Source organism: Myotis brandtii, unplaced genomic scaffold, assembly GCF_000412655.1.
Source record: "Myotis brandtii unplaced genomic scaffold, ASM41265v1 scaffold514, whole genome shotgun sequence".
NCBI classification, from domain to species: domain Eukaryota; kingdom Metazoa; phylum Chordata; class Mammalia; order Chiroptera; family Vespertilionidae; genus Myotis; species Myotis brandtii.
Window position 1 is genome coordinate 1026778 of NW_005369591.1, and position 12102 is coordinate 1038879.

Sequence of the window (12102 nt, forward strand, 5' to 3'; positions counted from 1 at the left end):
CCCCCCTAGTGTCTTTTGTCCATTGGTTATGCTTATATGCATGCATACAAGTCCTTTGGTTGATCTCTTACCTCCCCCCCAATACTCCCCAGCCTTCCCACTGTAATTTGACAGTCTGTTCCATGCTTCTCTGCCTCTGTATCTATCTTTTTGTTCATCAGGTTATAATATTCTTTATTATCCATAAATGAGTGAGATCATGTGGTGTTTTTCTTTCACTTCCTGGCTTATTTCACTTAGCATAATGCTCTCCAGTTCCATCCATGCTGCTGCAAATGGTAAGAATTCCTTCTTTTTTATAGCAGTGTAGTATTCCATTGTGTAGATGTTCTAATCCACTCATCTGTTGATGGGCATTTAGGCTGTTTCCAAATCTTGGCTATTGTAAACTGTGCTGCTATGAACATAGGGGTGCATATATCCTTTCTGATTGGTATTTCTGTTTTCTTGAGATATATTCCTAGAAGTGGTATTACTGGATTAAATGGCAGTTCCATTTTTAAATTTTTGAGGTAACGCCATACTGTTTTCCACAATGGCTGCACCAGTCTGCATTGAGTTTGTTCTTATAAAAGGTGTAAGGAGGTGGTCTAATTTCACTCTTTTGAACATATCTGTCCAATTTTCCAAGCTCCATTTCTTGAATAGTCTGTCATTACCACATTGTATGTTCTTGCCTCCTTTGTCAAATATTAATTGACTAAATGGACATGGGTTTATTTCTGAGCCCTCTATACTACTCAACTGATCTACATGTTGGTTTTATGCCAGTACAATGCCATTTTCATTACTATGGGCTAGTTTGATATCCAGTAGTATGATACCCCAATTTTATTCTCCTTTCTCATTATTGGTGAGGCTATTCAGTTTTTTGTAGTCTATATAAATTTTTAGAATATTTGTTCTAGCTCTGTGAAGTATGTCTTTGGTATGTGAATAGGGATTATTTTGAATCTGTATATTGTTTGAGTAGTATGGACATTTTAATGACGTTAACTCTTCCTATCCATGAACATAGCATATGCTTCATTTTGTATCTTCTTTGATTCCTTTCTTCAGTGCCTTATAGTTTATTTTTTATTTTTATACATTGCTGTAATTGATTTGCTAACATCATTTTTAAAGAACTTTTATGTCTAGCTTTAGGAAGCATATTGGTCTGAAATTTTCTTTTCTTTTTTGTCATTTTCTTTTTAAATTTTTTATTAATTTCAGAGAGGAAGGGAGAGGGAGAGAGGAAGAGAGAGAGAGAGAGAGAGAGAGAAACATCAGAAAAACATCGACCTTGACTGGAATTGAACTTGGGACCCTTGAGTCCACAGGCCAGTGCTCTATCCACTGAGCCAAACCAGCCAGGGCTCTTTTTATTTTTTTTTAATTAAAAATTTTTATTGTTTAAATTATTATATATTATTATATATGTCTCCTTTTCCCCCAAATGACCTCTCCCCAGCCGCTCCCACTCCCCAGCACATGCCCTCACCCCCCTATTGTCTGTGTCCATGGGTTCTGTGTATATGCATGCATACAAGTCCTTTGCTTTATCTCTTACCCACCCCCACTCCCCTGCCCTCCCTCTGAGGTTAGATGGTCTGTTCAACACTCCTAAATCTCTGGATCTATTTTTGGTCATCAGTTGTTTATGTTGTTCATTATATCCCACAAAAGAATGAGGTCATGTGATATTTATCATTTTCTGACTGGCTTATTTTGCTTAGCATAATGGTCTCCAGGTCCATCCATGATGTTGCAAATGGTAAGAATTCCTTCTTTTTAACATTAGTGTAGTATTCCATTGTGTAAATGTACCACAAGATTTTAATCCACTCATCTGCTGATGGGCACTTAGGCTGTTTCCAAATCTTAGCTATTGTAAATTGCACAGCTATGAACATAGGGATGCATATATTCTTTCTGATTGGTGTTTCTGATCTATTGGGATATATTCCTAGAAGTGGGATGACTGGGTTAAATAGGAGTTCTATTTTGAATTTTTTGAGGAATCTCCATACTGTTTTCCACAATGGCTACACCAGTCTGCATTTCCATCAGCAGTGCACCAGGGTTCCTTTTTCTCCATATCCTTGCCCGCACAGGTCGTTTGTTGATTTATTGATGATAGCCATTTGGACAGGTGTGAGATGGTACCTCATTCTCATTTTCACTTGTATCTCTTGGATAACTAGTGACTTTGAGCATGTTTCCCTGTGTCTCTTGGCCTTCTCTTTGTCCTCTTTAGAAAAGTATCTGTTTAGGGCTGTTGCCCATTTTTTATTGGATTATTTATCTTTCTTTTGTTAAGTTATATGAGTTCCCTATAAATTTTGAAGATTAAACCCTTATCAGAAATAAAATTGGCAAATATGTTCTCCCATGGGTTCTCTTTTTGTTTTGTTGTTGGTTTCTTTGCTGTGCAGTAGCTTTTTATTTTGATTAAGTCCCATTTATTTGCTCCTTAGTTTCCATTATTCTAGGATCTGTATCGGTAAAGATATTGCTACAACATATGTCTCATATTTTACTGCTTATAGATTCTCCTAAAATTTAGATATTTTTACATCTTACATTTAAGTCCTTTATCCATTTTGAGTTAATTTTTATGTATGGTGTAAGTTGGTCATCTAGTTTCATTTTCTTGTATGTATCTGTCCAATTTTCCCAACACCATTTATTGAAGAGATTGTCTTGACTCCATTGTATGCTTTTGCCTCCTTTGTCAAATATTAATGAAGCATAATGGCTTGAGTCAATTTCTAGGTTTTCTATTCTGTTCATTGGTCTATATGTATGTTCTTGTGCCAGTAACAGACAGTTTTGAGAACAGTGGCTTTGTAATATAGCTTGATATAAGGTATTGTGATCCTTCCAACTTTGTTCTTCTTTCTCAAGTTTGTTACTGCTTTTAAGGATCTTTTTTTACTCCATATGAATTTTTTGAATGTTTGTTCTAAGTCTGTGAAATATGCCATTGGTATTTTAATGGGGGTTGTATTGAATCTATAGATTGCTTTGGGTAGTATGGACATTTTAATGATATTGATTCTACCAGCCCATGAACACAGTATATTCTTCCATTTGTTTATGTCTTCCTCTATCTCTTTTTCCAACGTCCTGTAGTTCTTCGAGTACAGATCTTTTACCTCCTTATTAAGATTATTCCTAGGTATCTTAATTTTTTTGGTGCTATGATAAATGAGATTGGTTGTTTTTCTTCTCTTTCTGTGAGTTCATAATTTGTGTATAAAAAAGCCATAGATTTCTGGGTGTTAATTTTGTATCCTGCTACATTGGTAAATTTATTTTCATGAGGTCTTTAAGGTATTCTATGTACAATATCATATCATCTGACAATAATGACTGTTTTACTTCTTTTCCAATTTGGATGCCTTTTATTTCTTCTTGTCTGATTTCTATGGCTAGCACTTTCAGTATTATGTCAAACAGGAGTGGTGAAAGCAAGCATTTCTGTCTTGTTCCTGTTTTTAGGGGAAGTGGTTTTAATTTTTGCCCATTGAGTATGATGTTGGATGTAGGTTTGTCATAAAGGCTTTTATTATATTGAGGTATGATGCCTCTATTTCCACTTTGCTTTGAATTTTCATCAAGAAAGGGTTTTGGATTTTGTCAAGTGCTTTTTCTGCATCGATTGATATAATTATGTGATTTTTGTCTCTCAATTTGTTTATGTGATGTATCATGTTTATTGATTTGCAGATATTGTACCAGCCTTGCATCCCTGGATTAAATCCCACTTGGTCATGGTGTATGATCTTTCTAATGCAATGCTGGATCTTATTTGCTAGAATTTTGTTGAGGATTTTAGCAGCTATGTTCATTGGGTATATTGGCCTGTAATTCTCTTTCTTTGTAGTGTCTTTATCTGGTTTTGGGATTAGGGTAAAACTGGCTTCATAGAAAGAGCTTGGAAGTATGCCTTTCTGTTGAATTTGTTGGAATTTTCGAGGATGATAGGCTTTAGTTCTTCTTTGAATGTTTGATAAAACTCCCCTGTGAAGCCATCTGGACAAGGGCTTTTGTTTGCTAGATGTTTTTTGATAACTTCTTCAATTTCTTTGGTCATTCTCAGTCTATTAAGGCTTTTTTATTCCTCTTGACTGAGTTTTGGAAGCTTGTATTTTTCTAGGAATACATCATTTTGTTTAGGTTGTCCTGTTTGTTGGAGTAGAGTTGTTCATAGTATTTTTATCTACAATCCTTAGTATGTCTGTAAGGTCAGTTTTTAAAAACTTCACCTCTTTCATTTCTGATTTTTTTTTTTGTGTGTGTGTCCTCTCTCTTTGATTCTTGGTGAGCCTGGCTAGAGGTTCATCAATCTTGTCTATCCTTTCAAAGAACCAGCTCTTGGATTTATTGATCTTTTGTATTTGTTGTTGTTGTTGTTATTGTTCTCTATGTCATTTATTTCTGCTCTGAAATTTATTATTTCCTTCCTTCTTCTTACTCTGGGCTTTTCTTGTTGCTCTCTTTCTAATTCTTTAAGTTGCAGGGTTATATAATTTATTACTCGTTTTTCCTGTGTGTGTTTTTCTTTTCTTTTTTTTTTTTACAGAGGACTGTAGAGCTATGTACTTCCCTCTGAGGACTGCTTTCACTGTGTCCCATATATTTTGGATTATTGTGTTTACATTTTCATTTGTTTCCAGGATGATTTTATTTATTTTTTGATCTCTTTGGTAACCCAATCATCATTTAATAGCATGCTATTTACCTTCCAAGTGTATTTTTTCATTTTTTTTAAATTGCATTCAATTTCTAATTTTATGCCATTGTGATCTGAGAAGATGTTTGATCTGAGAAGATGTTTGATATGATAAGTCTCAAGTTTGATGAGACTTAGCCTATGTCCCAATATGTGGTCTATCTTTGAAAATGTCCCTTGTGCACTTGGGAAGAATGTATATTCTATAGATTTGGGGTGAAATGTTCTGAAGATGTCAATTAATTCCATCTGATCTAGTGTGTCATTAAGGATTGCTCTTTCTTTACTGATTTTTTATTTAGAGGATTTATCCAGCAGTGTCAATGAGGTATTAAAGTCCCATTCTATGATTGTATTGCTGTTGATCTCTCCCTTGATATCTTACAGAATTTTTTAATGTATTTGGGTGCTCCTGTATTGGGTGCATATGTGTTTACCAGAGTTATATCCTCTTGTTGAATTTCTTCCTTTAATATGATGAAGTGGCCTTCCTTATCTCTTGTATGGCCTTCATTTTGAGGTCTATTTTGTCAGATGTAGGTATTGCTATCCCAGCTTTGTTTTCCTTTCAGTTTCCCTAAAATTTTTTTCCCATCCCTTCACTATCAGTCAGTGTGAGTCCTTTGTTCTGAGGTGGGACTCTTGTAGACATCAAATATATGGGTCATGTTTTCTTATCCATTCAGCTACCCTATGTCTTTTGTTTGGAGCATTTAGTCTATTTACATTTAAGGTTATTGTTGGTAGGTACTTGTTTGTTGCTATTTTTATTCTTTATGCTTATGTTTCTCCTTTCCTTTCTATTACTTATTTTTACAGCAGTCCCTTTAGCATTTCTTACATTACTGTTTTGGTGATAATAAAATCACTTAGCATTTTTTTGTCTGTGAAGCTCCTGATTTCGCCTTCAATTTTGAATGATAACCTTGCTGGGTATATTATTCTTGGATTCGTCCATTTGCTTTGCATCGCTTTGTATACTTCATTCCATTCCCTTCTGGCCTGATGTGTTTTTGTTGAGAAATCATTTGATAGTCTAATGGGAGATCACTTGTAGTTAACTTTCTGTCTCTCGCTGGCAGCCTTTAAGATTCTTACTATGTCATTGATGTTTGCCATTTGAATGTGTCTTGGTATGGGTCTTTTTGGGTTATCCTGTTTGGGACTCTCTGTGCTTCTTGGATTTTTGAGATATTTTTCTTCCTCAGATCAGGGAAGTTTTCTGTCATTATTTCTTCAAACAGGTTTTCTATTTTTTTCTCAGCTTCCTCTCCTTCTGAAACAATTATTATGTGGATGTTGTTTCATTTCATGTTGTCCCAAAACTCCTTTAGCCTTGCCTTCTTCTTTTTGAGATTTTTTTTATTTAGTTGTTGATCTGCTTGGGTTTTTCTAACTTGTATTATAACTCAATATGCATTCTTCAGCTTCTTCCAGTCTAATGTTGAAACCGTCCATTGTGTTCTTTATTGCTGCTTTGTCATTCTTTATTTCCTCTTGATTCTTCCTCATTTCCTCTTGATTCTTACACATGTTGAAGAATTTGTCTTCCATACTTTTCAGTGTCCTTATAACCATTGCTCTGAATTGTTTTTCTGACAAATTGCTTGCCTTCATGTTGTTTATCTCCTTTTCTGGTGATCCCGCCTTTTCTTTCGTATGGTGGTTGTTTCTTGGTCTCCTCATTTTTGCTGTTCCTTTTTAATTGTCTCTATGCATTATATCAAACTTCTATGTAACCCACATTTTTTGAGTTATCTTATATAGAAGTTTTTTTGGGACCCAGTGGTGCAATATCTCAGGTCTTCTGAGCTAGGTATTCAAGGAATTCCCCCTACTTGGAATATTTGAGTTCTCTTGGTGTAGTGGGTGTCTGGTTGAGTGGCTCGCTCTATACCATGTTGACCAAACAGCACAAAATACAGTTCAACAACACACAACACAAAGGAACAAAACACAAATGTACTCATGACACCAATAACCACAATAAAAGTGGCTGCCAGAAAAAAGAGAATTAGGAGAGAGAAAATAGAACAAAAATGATATAAAGAAAATGAAAAAAAGGTAAGAGAGAAAAGAAAAAGTAGAATAAATATATATATATACATATATATGTATATATATATACATATATATGGAGAAAACACCACCAAACAAACAAATAACCAAAAAATAGAAACAACAAATACCCAGGAAAATGAGGTGACAGAATCTGTAGAGGCAGATATTACATACAGAAAGGAAGAAAATAAATAAATAAATAAATGAAATATAAATAAATAAAACAATTTTTTTCTTAATTTATATTTTTATTTCTTCATCTATTTTTGGAAAAGGTGAATAGAGGAGAGAGCAGATAGGCTTGAGTTTAGTGAGTGGAAGTAATTAAACAATTAGGAGAAGAAGAGATCAAGAAAGGAGAGGAAAAACAAAAGCATAAAAAATTGCTAGCGGAAGAAGAAGAGTGCATAGACTTTGAGCAGGGGGAAGGAAATTAGATATATGAGTAAGCCAACAGAGACTACAATAATAATAACATGTCAATAAAGCAGATGAAGATTAATTTTTAACAAGGTGTAAAAGGGAAAGAAAGAGAAAAACTGAAGCAGGGAAAGGAGAAGAGGGAACAGGATGAAAAGGGGAGAAGTGAGGAAGAAAAGGGTGGAAAAAAAAGATAAAGTAAAATAAAAATAGAATGAAGAAAAATAGTACACAAAAGATTAAGAAAACAAAAAATAAAGAAAAAATTTTAAATAAAAGATACAAAATGAAAAAGTGAAGTTTCGTTCCCTTCAGCCGAGTTTTAATGCCCCATGGAGGCTGATTTAAGACCCCACTCTTCTGTTCTGTCTGCCACTTCTTAGTTTCCTGTTTGGTAATCAGCACTGTGTTGAAGGTCTAAGCCAGTGGTTCTCAACCTTGGCTGCACATTAGAATCACCTGGGAATCTTTTTAAAATCCAGAATGAGACCCAGAAATCAGGATTTTAAAAAGATTCCCAGGTGATTCTAATGTGCAGCCAAGGTTGAGAACCACTGGTAAGCGATCCACTGCTCCTCTGTTTGTGTCTGTGTCCACAGCGTTGGCTTCAAGCAGGTGGGACCAATATGACCACTTTGCCTGTCTGCCTCTTGTTAATCTTAATCACTCATGCGTCTGTTTCTGACAGGGCTTTAGGTGGGGGGGGGTGTATTCCTTTCCGGGACAGAAGGGCCCCTCCTCAAGCCAGTCTCTGAGGGCCCTTGGGGCTATTCAGAGTCTTTGTTTCCTCTGTAAAGGTGTAGTTTGGGTGCAGATGTACTAGTAGACCTTAGGCTGCTGGGAGGGGCTGTCTCTTCAGGAGAAAAATGGCTACTTAGTTTTGGACGGTCCTGAATTTCTCATTGCCAGATTCCTGGTCACCTCTCCCTGTACTGCTCCCCTCCACAGCCTCTCCCCAGCCTCCACAAATCTGCACCTCCACTTGCACCACAGCCTTGGGTAAGTGTTTGTATTTGAAAGGTCCTATGAACTGGGTTTATAGAAAAAAAGCAAAGACAAAACAGAGGCAAAACAATTGCATGACTGCAAGTTTCTCTCCCCATCTCCAGCCCCCGGCACTCCGTGACTCGGGCAGCTCTTCAGGCTGCCTTTCTGGGCACAGCCTCTCACAGCTGTGGACTTGGGTCTAGATTACCCAGCCACCAGCTGCCCTGTGGACTTCCTTTCCACAGTCGGATGTTTCGCCTGTCCCCAAGAATGCGGACTTGGTGCAGTGTAACTTCCTTATGACCCTCTTGGCCTGGTGGCTGCACATCTCTCTCCAGCCCAGATAGATCCCTGATCCTACCATTCTGTAGGTGACCTCTGCCCTTTCTGGCTACTAATTGTCTCACCATCTGTGTCTAATTCGCCAGTTCTGGGTGGATGCTATTTTATTTAGTTGCTCCTTCTATCTGCTCTGGGACAAGGCAGGACAAGGACAAGTAGCAGGATATGTCTGCCTATTTGGCTGCTTTTTTTTTTTCCCTAGTGCCTTATAGTTTTTTAGTACAGGTCTCTTACCACCTTGGTTAAATTTATTCTTAGGTACTTTATTTTGTGTGTGTGCAATTGTAAATAGGATTGTTTTTCTTATTTTCCCTGTCTGATAGTTCATTATTGGTATATAAAAATGCAACTGATTTTTGAATATTAATTTTGTATCTTGCTGCTTTTCTGAATTCATTTATCAGTATTAGTAGTTTCTTGATGGAGTCCTTAGGGTTTTCTATATACAGTATCATGTTTTCTGCAAATAATGAGAGTTTTATTTCTTCCTTTCCAATTTGGATGTCTTTTATTTCTTCCTGTTGTCTGATTGCTATGGCTAGGACTTATAAGGTTGGTGTAAGTGGACATTTCAGTCTTGTTCCTGATCTTAAGGAAAACAATTTTAGTTTTTTCCAATTGAGTAATATATTGGCTGTGGGTCTGTCAAATATGGCTTTTATTATTTTGAGATATGTTCCCTCTATTACCATTTTGCTGAAAGTTTTTTATAATAAATGGGTGCTCTAATTATCACATGCTTTTTCTGTGTCTATTGATATGACCATGTGATTTATATCCTTCATTTTTTTAATGTGGTGTGTCAGGTTCAGCAGTTCTCAACCTGTGGGTCACGACCCCTTTGGCAGTTGAACGACCCTTTCACAGGGGTCGCCTAAGACCATCATGCATATCATATATTTACATTATGATTCATAACAGTGGCAACATTACAGTTATGAAGTAGCAACGAAAATAATTTTATAGTTGGGTCATAACATGAGGAACTGTATTTAAAGGGCCAGAAGATTGAGAACCACTGGAACTGATTTGGAGATATTGTACTAACTTTGCATTCCCAAAATAAATCCCACTTGGTCATGGTATATGATCTTCTTAATGTACTGTTGGATCTGCTTTGTTATTATTTTTTGAGGATATTTGCATCTATTTTCATCAAAAATATTGGCCTATAATTTCCTTTCTTTGTAGTGTCTTTATCTGGTTTTGGAATTAAGATAGTGCTGGCCTCATAAGATGAGCTTGAGAGTCTTCTCTCCTCTTGTATTTTTAAAAATAGTTCAAGGAGAACAGGTAGTATCTCTTTGAATATTTGGTAAAATTCACCTGTAAAATCATTCTATTCAAGAATTTAGTTTTCTGGAACTTTTTTATTACTGATTATATTTCACTACTTGTAATCTATCTATTCAGATTTCCTAATTATTCCTGGTTCAGTTTTGGAGGATTGTATGTTTCTAAGAATTTTTCCATTTTGTCCAGATTGTCCAATTGTTTGGCTTATAGTTGTTTGTAATATTTTCTTACAATCCTTTTTATTTTTTGTGGTTTCAGTTGTTACTTCTCTTTCTTTTCTGAATTTATGTATTTGTCTCTTTTATTTTTTCTTTATGATTCTTGTTAAAAGTTTGTTACTCTTGTTTATAATTTAAAACAGCCAGGCTTTGGTTTCATTGATTTATTTTATTTTTTCAGTCTATGTCATTTATTTCTCCTCTACTCTTTATTATTTTCTTTCTTTACTTAGTTTGGGCTTTGTTTGTGTCTTGGGCTTACCAAGGCTTGTTTTGTGTCCTAACATGTGCTCTATCCTATAAAATGTTCCATGTTCACTTGAAAAAAAAAGTATATTCTGCTGCATTGGGATGAAATGCTCTAAAAATATCAATTATATTCATCTGGTCTTGTATGTCGTTTAAGGCTCCTCTTTCCTTGTTGAGTTTTTATCTCAACGATCTATCCATTGATGTCAATAAGGTGTTAAAATTCTCTACTATGATTGTATTACTGTCGATTTCTTCCTTTATGTCCATCAAGATTTGCTTTATATGTTTAGGTACTCCTATGCTGGGTGTATTAATGTTTACAAGGATTATATCCTCTTGCTGGATTGATCCCTTCATCATTACATATTGTACTTATTTATCTCTTACTAGAGGCCCGGTGCACAAAATTCTTGCATGGATAGGGTCCCTAGGCTTGGCTGGCAATCAGGGCCGATGGAGGCCTTCTGGCTGCTGTCCAAGGCCTCCCTTCCCCAGCTGCTGGCTGCCAGCTGGTGCCTTCCTTCATTCCATGCCACGACCTGATGGTCAGTGCATGTCATAGCAAGTGATCAAACTCCCAGTTGGTCAAACTCCTGAGGGGACACTTTGCACATTAGGCTTTTATATGAATAGATTTGTTGCCTAGGATAGGAAAACCCTATGACAGATAACAAAGTACAATATTTCTACAATAATAATAATAATGATGATGTTGAAAATTGCAAGTGCCTGCTTTGTGACAGCCAGAGTTCTTGTAAACATTGTAAAAATAGCAACTTATTTTATTGGATAGTATTACTGAACACTGGGCACTTGGCATACTTTCCCTAATCCACCCAACCCTGTTGACACTAATGGCAGGTAGGCCATGTCCAAAAAGAAATAATTTACTTTGATGATGGTGGATAAAGGTTCTGAACCATGAGCTACCCTCATCAAAAAATGGTAATGGTAACCCAACAAAAAAAAGGTACCTTTATTTACCTATTATCTTTTGCCATCTTAATGTGCAATGATAAAAGAATTTTGTTTTCACTTTACTTAGATGAAGAAGTTGAAAGACAGGCTAGGCAGCCATCTTAGTCTTATCTCTCCCCTCACCCCACACCCCCACTCCCAACCTCTCATATAATAATTAACATAGGACAAATGGGTTTTTCAGATTTAAGTCTTTCTTTTCTTTATTTGCTTGTAAGATAGTCACTTTTTCTCTTCCCTTCAGAATGTTGCCATTTTATTCAATGCATTCCCCAAGCTTCCTTCTCTCAGCTCAAATCTTGTACTGGAACAGAGTTAAAGCTGTCTAAGACCATGCCACATGACCAGTTAGAGGCAGTGGCTTAAGAAAGGGGTTCCCCTAAATCAGCTGCCAAGAGCACGAAGGCCAGTCCTGCTTCTTTTCCCCTCTGATGGGAGCTCCCACCAACCCAGGCCTTGGAAAGCTAGATTTCCAAAACTACACACTCCCATTCCACCACAACAAAGCTTTCTTAGAGCATACAACACAGCACCCTCTTCCCCAGTCCCTAGAAAAACAGCACTACTGGGCTGGCAGCTCCTCCCAGAACATGCCTCCTGGGCCTCCTGAAAACCCTGGGCCAGGATGCCTCAGACCCCCTGGTTCCCTCTGGGCATCCAAGAGTTCTCGTTTAGAAGCGGGGGAGCCAGGTGAAGGGAGGCTGAACCCAAGGCAATTTTCAAAAGCCTGGGAGAGTCCAGACTGCTGGTAAGCTGAACCTCACCCACTCACCATCCAAGTCCTGTAACACCACAGCCAGGCCAGCCACTTGAAAGGGTTGCAAGTTT